The sequence below is a fragment of the Pteropus alecto genome, unplaced genomic scaffold (genome assembly GCF_000325575.1).
Source record: "Pteropus alecto unplaced genomic scaffold, ASM32557v1 scaffold61, whole genome shotgun sequence".
Lineage (NCBI taxonomy): Eukaryota > Metazoa > Chordata > Mammalia > Chiroptera > Pteropodidae > Pteropus > Pteropus alecto.
Genome location: NW_006434835.1, coordinates 11,776,927 through 11,789,069, shown reverse-complemented (window position 1 = coordinate 11,789,069; position 12,143 = coordinate 11,776,927). Strand labels below are relative to the sequence as shown.

The 12,143-nt window shown below is 35.7% G+C and overlaps 1 long non-coding RNA gene across 1 annotated transcript in view; it reads right to left on the bottom strand.

The window, feature by feature from the left end:
• Positions 1–12,143, bottom strand: part of LOC107195546 — a 73,884-nt gene that overhangs the window by 58,561 nt on the left and 3,180 nt on the right. Inside the window, exon 2 of the long non-coding RNA XR_001516733.2 lies at positions 9,260–9,345. This is a non-coding gene — a long non-coding RNA (uncharacterized LOC107195546). The remainder of the gene's footprint in view (positions 1–9,259; positions 9,346–12,143) is intronic.

Here is a 12,143-nt window from a genome sequence, read left to right as displayed (position 1 = left end):
AAACCATTTCAGATCTAAGAAATCTGCCAGCATGTCCTTGTGTCCTGTCTTCTACTCTTGGACTATTCTTCCAGCCCAGCTCTGCTGATGCCGTGCTGGCTGCGGAGACCACGCAGCTCCTGAGAGCAAGAAGCGCATGGGCGAGGAAATTAAGAACGAGCACACTTTAGAGACTGAGTTTTCTGAGGACGTTGTGGGGAAATTTTTCTTTCCTTCTTTTTTTTTTTTTAAGCAAAGCTTCTTTTCAGATTTCCACACTTCATCATTAAAAATTATAATGATTTTCAAAATGTGTCTTTGGCAAAGAAGGTTATGTTTGGTCTGGTAAAAATCCTAGCAGCTTTCTCTTTTAACCAACAGCTCATCTAAAACCTTTTACTTAATCCAGAACATGAGAGAACTTACAATGAAGTTTAGCGGGTAGGAAACCCAAAATCAACTGATAGAAAACTAAGCTTTTCTTGGTTGGAGCCTGCATAATATCTTTCGCACTTATGTATATAACTACTCAGAGCAATGTCTGTAGAGTTGAATTCAAAATCTTCAAGTGCCAGGAACAACAATTGTGCTAGATTTGGTCCAAGAATATATATTGAGACTAGAAAGAGGGATTTTCTAAAAATCTGAGTGTTGTTTATTTTCTTAATATTGCTAATAAATGGAAATGCTACTGTGTGAAACCCTGGTACTTTTTTTCACATATACAATGAATATGAATGACTATGTCTTGTTAATTCTACATCACAGAGTAAGCAGTAAGGCTACCATCGAATAGTTAATAATCACCTGATAAAATACTTTTGTGCATTGATAAGGACTATTTAAATACTTCTAACTCATTAATAATTTTATTTGGATTTCACTTCTCTGTTAAATATCTCTAATCCTGAATATTAGGCTTCTATTTGGGTTCATATCTTGAGAACATTTTGAATTGTCTTAATATTTGCTAATCATGTAAAGAATTCAAGCACCATATTTTCAAATTAAGTTTGCTTTTGTTTAAAGTCTTTCTTTTAAAAATATATGGACTCAGCTAAGCAATCTAGATTTTATTGTATTGTAAGCAAATACAGAAAGAAGCTTTTAGAAAAAGTTACCATATATCAATTTTTTTTCAATAACATTAAAAAAAGTATAACCAGCCAAAAGCAAATTATCAAAAAGATTGACATGTTGTAAGACTATGAATTTAGGAACTGGGTAGCTAAACCATATTATCTTCTTCAAGGGCTGCAGAGAAAAGATTAGCTTACTTTGATTTTCAGCAGCATGGTAGACTAAATCCTCTGAAAGACACTCCTGATAAACACCATAATTGCTGGCTAAAATATTTTAAACTCTTTTTTAAAATGAATGACTGACCTGAAAAAAAGGCAAAGATCTTCAGAAGAAGAAAAATGTGGGAATTAAATGAATACCAAAGTCAGCTCAATGAAACCACATAAGTATTGGAAGAACACGTAGGTGAGTTCCACTTTAACTTCAATATATAATAAGACTTTATTACTGTAACTCAAAATCTAGAAGCAATAAAACTGGGAGAAAGTATTTGTGACAGGTATCACAGATAAAGGACTGATATCTCTAATTCTAAAGAACTTTTAAATTTGAGGAGAAAAAAAGACCAAAAATTTTTAGAAAAATGAGAAAAACACAGACAATTCACAAAAGGAGATACAAAAATGGCTCTAAAGCATATAAAAAGATTTTTACCTTCACTCATAGTATGAAAAATGCAAATTAACGCTACACTGAAATGTGAGTATGACAACGTACTCTGTTGGCAAGACTGTGGGAAATAATTTTAGACATTGCTGGTGGAACTACAAAATGGGGAAAACCCTATATGGAGAGGAATTTGGCAGTATCTAACAAAACTATATATGTATTTATCCTCCAACCCAGAAATCCCCTTGCTAGAAATTTACCTAGAGGATACACCTCCAACAATACAAAAATTAATATGCGCAAACTATTCACGGGTAGCATCATTTATAATTCAAAAATTTTGGAAACTACCTAAATATTCAAGCACAGGGGATTGTTTGAACAAGCTAATATACACAATGGAGTACTACGCAGGTATAAAAAAGAATGAAGGTAATCTCTATGGATTGCTGTGGAGTTATATCTAGGAAATATTATTAAGGGGGGAAACAAAGTGCTAAAGCATGTGTATGTTATGCTACCTATTGTTAAAGAATGAAAGGAAAGGAAAATAAGAAAACATAGTACTTATCATTACAAAAAAAAAGAGGAACAGGATAGATTAACCAGAAAACAATAAAGTCTGTTATCAGTTAGGAGTAGGGATTATGAGAGGGATTGAAACTTCTTTCACTTTTGAAAGCAAATCATTATCCTACATATTCAAAAAGGAAATTAAACCAATAAGAAGAGGAACCAGGTGGAGAGGGGAGGGGGAACACCTAGAGCAGAAAGAAAAAAAAACAAATTTCAAAGGCCTTCATTTATCTTGCTTGCTGCTGCTCCCCTGTATAATTTTCTAGCCAAACGGTAAAATCTTTCCTCAGGTCTTGAGTATTTCAATGCTCATAATCACCAATATTTTGCTTATTACTATTTTTCTATCCTGGATGATCCTTGTTTTACCTCATTCTGATAAAAACTCTAATGTGGTTTATGGCGCTCAGCTCAGCAATAATCATTACAGGAAGGAAGTGATGGGTTTTGTCTGTTCTCCTGATAACGCTAGTTCTGTCAACATCTGCTATTGTCCAGCCACTCTGTACATAAGAATCGGGACAAAATGTTTGATTAGCTTTAAAAGTACACCTTGTCCTCCAAGACTAAGCCAACGAGGGTAAAGTCATTTTATTGAACAAAAGTGTCCCATGGTCAAGAGAAATTAGTACTCCCAGCAGTGAGCCACATTCCTCTTTGTTTACATCTAATGTTATGACTACTTAGAGCGCTAGAAAAAAATTTTGTGTTCTAGAACAGAAAGCAACTTTTAAAAGTAGCACAAAGTAAACAAGGAGAAAACTATCAGAGAATCATCTCAAGAAGTCAGCTTCGACTCAAGAAGTTATCCCCTTAAAGTATAAGCTCAGAAAGTTAAAAGAAGGCCCATGCAAATACAAAATAAACATAAGTCTAAGATTTAATATGTTTATTTTACTCAAGTTATTAATTCATAAGGGAACAAACAGATATTAAGACCAGCTCAAAGAAAAATTTGAATACACACGTTTATATGTGTGTATACATAAATACATATACATGGAATTTATATTTCTGAAATATCTTTGGAAGGTTGAAACTGATTTGCTAATAGATGTAAAACCAATTAATATTCGAAAGCTCAATAATCTACTAATGTTTAGGCTTTTCTTTTTGACGGACAGAAAACCATGTTACCTCTTCCAAACAAAATTTATTTGCATTAGTTTCTATGGACAATAATCATATGTGCTACATCAGTTTTTTATGTTACCTTCTACCTCTGCAGAAAGTCCACAGAAACTCAGTGAAAAGAGTACACCTGTTTACAATCAGACAACCTCCCAAATGTACACTAGGTAACATCCAGCACTCCACAGAAGGGACATACATAAATCTCCTTTGCCCATTTCAATGTCTTGGATGACTTTTCCTAAGTAACACTCCACAGACACATATAAGAAGGTAAAAAGAAGCCAGGGTGGTCCCCAGTTAGATTATGGCCACAGAATGGAAAAAGAAAAAGGGCAAAGTTAAAGCTGATGCCCTTCCCTTTCACTGAGCCTTAGAGTCTTGACACACAAAAGTAAGGATTGCCTTCTTTCTGTTTTCTGCTGTCTTTCCTACCTTGCTGACTGGAATGCAGAATGCCCACTTGACAGTGGGAGAAGAGCCAAAAGAAAACACCAGGAACCAAAGTGGATCAGCTATTATTTCAATAGCATCATAAATGTTACTTTAAAATCATGGAGTGGATTTACGACACCAATGACCCAGTCCAGATGAGTGGCAACATAGCTGACTCTATCTGCAGCTGCACTTAGAGCTAAAGCTTTTCTTTTAAAACGCTGTTTTTTTTTTTATTCATTCATCTGTTCGCTTAATGATGTTAACATTTGGAAATTTTATTTTGCTAATTACTTTGAGTAAAAGAAGCGTGATGCATAAAACATCAAATAGAAAAATGTATTACTTTGGAAATGAATATGATATTCAGAGTCAGCATAGGTCAGAAATAATACTGAGTGAGAGAGTTTCCAAATTCGAATCATCACTTTGAACTGAACTTACGAAGAACAACAAAAACTTATCAGAACTGACTGAAGAGCACTGGGCCCTTCAGTGCAATCAATGGTGATGAAAACAAACTTTCATCTGTGGGCAGGTAGAATCAGATGCAGAAAATCCATATGCCTCTGAATTAGCACCTACGGTAGTAAAGGTATTTTCTCATCAAAACCTCAAGTACAAGTAAGGTGACAAAGCAAAGGAAGAAGTTTTCAATGAGAATCAAAGCTACTTTCCTTCAAGAGAAAACCACTGGGTAGATGCAGTTGGTGGGGAGGGAGACTTACTCACTGGAGTCTCATTCACAGGAGCTTGGGAAAACAGGTGAAGCTGTCATGGAAACTGCCATCCTCCCAACATTTACCATTTATGCATAGCTTATAGATGCCCTTGCAAATTTTATTTAAAAAAAAAACAACGTGAATTTCTTCTCCATAAAAGTGCACAAATGCAATTTTTTAAATTTATTTTATTTCATTGAAAACTTATTTGTTCAATAACCTGGTATTGATATTGCATAGTGGAGAGAACGTTGAATTGGCTCTGCCACTGACATAGGTGAGTTTACATAACCTCTGTGGGTCTCAGTTCCTCACCTGTAAAATGAGAGGGTTGGACTAACTGACCTCTATGTCCCCTTCCAGAACTACTATTGTATGTGTTCATGGCTGAAGGAAAATTCAGCATCCCTTAATGGAGGATCTTGCATTGGAAGCAGGCAATCTTGGTGCAAGGGGTGGCTGGCCCCTTGACTCACTCTTTCTTCGCTCTTTCCTCCTGCGTTCTCCCTTATGCCTATGGTCCTTGGTTCATTCTTTGCAGCTACCATTATGCTGACTTCAGAAGGACTCTGCATATCCTCAGGTCCACAATGGACACAGTCTCTTACCTTGGCTCTCCTGAATAACACTTAGATGTGGCTTAAAATATACAAAGAGAGCATCACACCTCTAGAATAAGTTGGCTTATAAGCTATGACTTACTCATTCTCACTTTGTGATCCACTATGCTCCACTCAGTTTAGGTCTCATCCAGAGATAACAAGACAACCTTGAACACTCTTTACCCATAAACGTCCTTATAGAAACATAGACTTCTCATAATTCAGGCTCAGAGAAGGTGAGAAAGGCCCAGTTATTTCTTTTATCAGCTGAATTCCCCTTTACAGTTGTTCTGACCTTACATTTGCCTCTTATCTGTATGATTGACACCAAGAATAAACTTTTGAAAAGACTTTACCCTACCCTCACCCAATCTCCAATCCAAGAGTCATGCCTTGGAAGGACTTAGTATGATATTTATATTATATTAGAACACAACACAGAAACCTCAGCACTTCTACTGAGAAATAATACAGTGGAAAAAATACATATAGAAATAGACCGATACTATAGATTTTGGTAATTGCTATAGTACAGATGTATTAATCAAGATTAGAGTTGGTGCATATAAGAGAAAATCTAACTAAGGGCAGATTAAGCACAATAAATAAATCTCTCTCAAGCGAAAGAAATTCAGAGGTCCAAAGTCTAAGGCTGTTAGGGCAGCTTTACAGCATCAGTCTCTAATTCTTCCTTCATTCTGCCTCACCATCTCTGATGTGTGGTGTTCATGTTCAAGGGAGTCTCGTGGTCCAAGATGGATGCTAGAGCTCCAGCCAATACATCCATATTCCAGTCAGCATGTAAAGACAGAAAGGGCCGGTGCCAGCTGTCTCCTCCATTCGAGAAGATTTCTTGGCAGTCCCACTCAGCATCTATTTGTATTTCATTGGCCAGAGATTGATTAATTAGTCACAATAAGTTTGGGAACTGGGTGTATCGTCACTCCAAATAAAATCAAGATTCTTTCATGAGGGAAGGAGGGGAGAACGGATATTGGATTGACAGTAAATTAGCCATCTCTGCTTCATCAGGTGCATACAAAGTACAGTAGAAACTCTGGAGGAGAATGCCTGAGGCAGGCAGGAAAGGTTTCGCAGAAGAGGTTTGGAATTTGAGCTAAAACGAAAGGAACAAAAGGTATTAACTAGCCTCCCAGTTGGTGAAAAACATCCTAAGCCACACAGATAGGATGTGTAAAGACAGAAGAATCAGAATACAACTTGTAAAGAATCTCTAGATAGACTCCTGGAGGGGTAAGATGAGGCCAGAATGGAATATTAGGGCCAGCTCATGAAGACCTTGCATGCTGGATAGAGGAGTGTGGGTTTTAAGACGGAGCTGATGAGCAATTTTAAGCATGAAAGTGACACAGTCTGATTTTCACAACTGAAAGATCATTCAGCATTTACACTAGGAAATGTTCGTCAGTGAGCTGTGCAAGGAGAATTCTGTCTCACCCTAAGTGGCTCATCCCAATAGTCACTAACAGATGGCTAAGGACATCTCTGGTGATAGGAGGGACAGAAGGAGGAGCAAAGCAAATAATTGGGCTAAAATCACTTTCAAAAACTTTGCAAAGACAAAACGCACACACATTATAAACACATTCCAAATCTGTGTAAGTTTTCAGGGAATCTTGGGGCTTGAATACACATAAAAACTGTATTCAAGCCCCCAAAATTAAGGTGGATAAAAAAGTAACAGATTTAATTCTCATCTATTCTTTCGTTATGCCTTTTATAGATCAGTCTCCCCCAGGACCACTTAAATTCTATCTCACTCTTAACATAAAAAATTGGAGAGCCAATTTTTTAATCAAAAGTCATTTTTAGGATCAAAGAGAAACATATTTCTAGGTGGATAGTATGTTAGTTATATCTCGAAGCATCATGTGGTGAGGGGTATTCAACTACAATTAGAGATGATATTCACTGAAATTCTCAAAAAAAAAAAAAAAATCAAATGCCTCCAAATCAGGGGAAGAAAATTGAATCTTTTTTCTCCCAGGATATTTTTCTCAAGTACTAGCGGAAGTGCTAATGAGAGACAGGCCTCCTTGCCATTCAGTGACAAATGTAATAGGTTACATGAAACCACAGAAAATGAGTCTATTTAAAAATGTCAGATACAACACTAAAGGAAAACTCAGTCTTGTATTTTTTCCTCTTGATCATGGCCTAATGGAGACAATTCAGAAATGATTTCTTCTGAACTTGGTGATATTCATGATTGAAATAGTGTTGCTAATGATAACAATGTGTAGAATTATTACATGGAAAGTACCAATAATGCAAATCATATGGTCTGCAGCTACAGTTTCCTGGCAAATTATTTTTGCCTAGGCATATTTGATTACTCAGAGATTAGCATACTAAACGCAGATTTGTTCTAACATATAGAGAATTGGGGATATAAGAACAAAAGTAGACAATTAACCAAATTTTCACTTATGCCAGCTTTGCCACATAAAATAATGACAATGTATGGCAAGGGGTATTGAACCAAAAATACTATTTTCAAATATTTTTAGCATCTTATGTTTCTTGTTCTTAGATCTACCAATAGTGTTTTATAAGACATATATTAAAATAATTGCAAAATTATGTGAACACATGTTAAAACAAAGGCACAATTCTTAAGATGCATATTTTAAAATATCTCATAAATACTACCTGACATCTTGATTATACTTTTAAGAAAAAAGTTAGAATATGTTCTTTTTCTTATTTAGAAGGATTTTTTAAACTATCTTCATATCTCATAATGTTTATACATCTGATGGTTACAGAAGACTATTTTTTTTCTTCTGTAAGCGACAACATTTATAAAGATATATTATGCTGCTATGATTGCAAGTCATTTCCACTGGTTTTAAGGAGTAATTACATTAAGATTAATTTCTTGCTCCCGTTACATGTCCTTCGCTGGTTGGTTCCACTCTATTCCATGTCTTCTTCATTCTGAAACCCTGGACAAAGGAATAGCCCCAATATGGAGCATACTGATCTTGGGGCAGAGAGTAAAGGGGAATGACAGAATTCCACAATGGCCGAATCCCACAACAGGTCACCTGTTAACCTTCCATTGTCCAAAATAAGCTACATGGCCAAGCTTGATATCGATGAAGCACAAAATACAATCTCTCAGTGGGAAGGGCAGAAAATTATTGGAAATAATTTTATTGCTTAAGAGACTCCCCGAAAACATATTTATCCAAACAACAGATCATTCAACTATCTTCTTCACAGAACAATAGATCTCTCAACTGGGCAAATCTACTTGATTATTATCAAATGACTTTACTCATCAGTACATCAGACATGATACAAACAAAGGGAAAGCTGAAAAATTTCTATTTACAAATAAGACTCAAGTTGGGAAAAAAAAAAAAAGGATACCAAGGAAAGCAGAAGGGAAGAATCATATATAAAAAAACATTCAACAATAAATTTAAAAAAAAATATGAAAAACTATTATGTTAATCCAAGAACTCCTTCTTTGAAGAAAACTTTAAAGTATATCATCATTAACCTTTAGGTCATCTTATCAAGTGGGGAACTGAGAGCTACCACAAGAGTACGAAGTTGGAATAATGGAATAATCACAGATATAGAGGAAACTGAAATATTCATAAGTGACTACTTTGTTCAACTCTAAGCAAATAAACTTGAGAACCTGAATTAAGAAGATGGTTTTTAGAAAAATATAAATTATTGATAGTTCCAATACTATTTAAATTATTCCAGAGCATAGAAAATAAAAAGAAGTTAAACTTATAAATTCTTTTTATGAAGCTAGTCTATGATTGGCAACAAAAACTTTAAAAGAAAGCCACAAATTAATCCTACTTACAAATATCAGTATAAAAGTCTATGTAAAATATTAGTCAATAGAGTATAGCAGTATATTAACATAATATTTTATGATTATTTATGTCTTGAGGAAACTCCCAAAATAGTACCCTTCATCTCCAACTTGGTTCTGAAACAACTGAGAAGTAAAACTTGGAATAGAGCATATAGAGACCAAAACATCATCTTGATTTTTGATAAAGGCTATATTAGGGTCCATAGGTAGAATGCAAGTCAAAAGGGCCTGCAAAGTGAACTGCTAAGACTTACCCACTTAGATGCAGTGTTCTACAGGGGTGAAGACTTGTCCAGGTTACATCATGGAGGAGCAAAGACCTCCTACTCCCTGTGGGAGCCTAGCTCCAAGAAGAAGAAAGACAATAGTTAAACATGCATAGTTTATTCTTCTAAAATGTAAATACCAACTAAGTCACTCTACTCCACCCCCACCACCCCTGCAAGGCAGAGTAAGAAAAGGATCATTGAGTCCAGGAATGTTAAAATAATTGAAGTCCCTTGCCATAGAAATAAATAACAGCAGTGAGAAATGTATTCTAACTTGTTGCTTTTGTTGGTTTTTTTAAAAATTCACTTGGTTTGACCATTAATGCCTATAGTCTAAATGCCTCGAGAGAGAGACCTGTTGGGAGAGTCTTGCTCCTACCCTCAGGGGCCTGCTCCACCAACAACTGCTCTCTGGCTGTCCTTCTCAGACCACTCATAGACAAGATGGATTTGCCTGGAAGAAATGGCTCAAAAGAGTACACTATTTAACAGATCCAAGGCTATGCTGTGATTCATGCTCAAGGCTGAAATTTTATTTTATCTAAATTGTATTTTCTATTTTAAATTTTGTCCTTGCTGTGCGTCTAAAATAGACTATCAGAGGTTCTGCAATGAGATTAAATGGCAGCATTAAGGTACTCCAATGGTAAAATGTTAACACGGATTGTTGCCTTAGAAGCCTCACATGAGGATACAGTCAGCTAAATTTATTTTAAAGAAACTGAATATAGATTGGATATTAAGATATTAAAGTTATTGTTAATTTTGTGAGGTGTGACAATGGTATTGTTCTTTTTCATAAAGTTCTTATCTGTTAAGAAATTCATACTGAATTATTTGAGTTAAAATAATATGACACCTGGAATTGTAAATATTCCAGCAGAAAAACAAACAAAAATTGGTCATGGGAACATTTGTAGAGGTATTAAGTGTTAGTTTGTAGATATGTTTAGCTTATCTCAAAAACCTAGGAGTCTAATTCTACCTAGGCAAGTTAGAACAGTGATATTTGAGTGTTGAAACATGTAGGAATTTTCTGAGCTAATGGGGCAGGATTACCAGGGAAAATAACAACATTCTAGGCAGAGGACATGAGATACATAAGGGCACAGAGGTTTGAAAAAGGATGTTGAAATAGACCTGAAGAAGCTTGGAGCAATTCTTCAGTAAGAATTGTACATACCCCAGTGATAAGATCTGAGGTAAAAGCATCATTAGTCCTGATTGTGCAGAGTTGAGACTAGAGTCAACTTTTCCCTACTGGGTCATACCATTTCAGACCATTTTAAATATTTTGTTAAATTAACCTACTCATTTAGAATGCCATTTTTTTTCTCTCCTTTATGCAGACACTAGCCATCTCTTAAGGCAGGACTCAAGAACTCCTTTCAGTGGAAAGCTCTCCTTACCCAATTTATAGGTCACTAAATCTCCCCTCTTCTGACCTTTAAGACCATGTGATTCAATAAGAGCACTTGAAGATGAGCTTTCTACAAGATCCACACAGTTTTCTGTGGGCTGATCTCATCCCCTCAGCTACAAGGGGTTATCTTGAACCAAGCTTAGTGCAACGCTTAAAGCGTTCTAAGACTCACCATGAGGGATATGTCCCCAAACATAAGGAGAGTACTAGATGGGGACAGTCAAACGTTCACACATCTTTGGGGTTGATATCTCAGTTTTACCATCGGGCGGAGGGAGGTCCAAAAAAAGAAAACAGAATGTGGTTCCCTGACCTCTATGAAATGTTACAAAAATGGATGATGCTAGAAGTAAAAGTTGAGATATTGTAATAATACTGGAAATTCAATATTTCTTTTACATTTTTCTTTAACCCTGTCAATTTCAATTAAGGATTCTAAAGAAAACCAAGAATGAAAGTGGGATCTAAGAATAGATTTGAACTCTTTGCTACTGATGTGACTACATTTTGGTTTTTAAGAATTAGACTATGAAAAGACAGGCAAGCATGAGACTCTTTTAAAGGTATCTAGATCCAAGAAAACAAAAGTCGAACACAAAAATTATGTCAGAGAAACAGAATAGCAAACATTTTAGATCCTCTGCTGTGTGGTACCCAGCACTGTGGAGAGCAACCTCTCTGTTGGATAATTCACAGAGAGCGAAATCATAGGCTGGGGCCTTATTAAGGTTTCTCTGAAAGTTCAAAACAAATATGTTATTCTGGTTGGTTTGGACTGAAAAAAGAATTTCTTTGCAATTTTTAAGGTCACAACATAATGTATTTTTAAACTTTAAACTTTATAAACTAATACACATGGCTAAGCTCAAAGAAAGCCAAACATTTGAGGAAAACATAAATTAGTTGAGTCAATTAGCTTTCTCTCTGCCAAGACTGCTTGTCAAAAAGTCACATCAAACAGGAATAGTCAGCAAACAGTGGTGCAGTGAACAGAGGTGCAGTGAAGGGGGAAATAGGCTTCTGTCATGGTTGGTGGAAATAAGAGAAGTCATTGTATTTTGGCAACAGCTAGAATTCTGAAGCTTGAAACCTACCTAGCTAATATTATTCACTTGTTTGCAAAAGAGATATATAGTCTAAGCTTTTATTTAGTTGGCATATTAGTTTCCTATTGCTGCTGCAACAATTTACCAAAAATTTAGCCACTTAAAATAACACAAATATGTTATCTTACAGTTCTGGAGGTAAGAACTTCAAAATCGGCTTCAGTGGGCTAAAGTCAAGATGGTGGCAGGCCTGTGTTCTCTCTAGAAAGTCTAGGGGATAATCTGTTTCCTTGCTTTTTCTAGCAATAGCCTGGTTGCCTGCATTTTCAGTTTGTGGCCCCTTCCTCTATCTTCAAGACAGAAGCATAGCATCTTCTGATATTTCTCTCTCTCTCTCGCT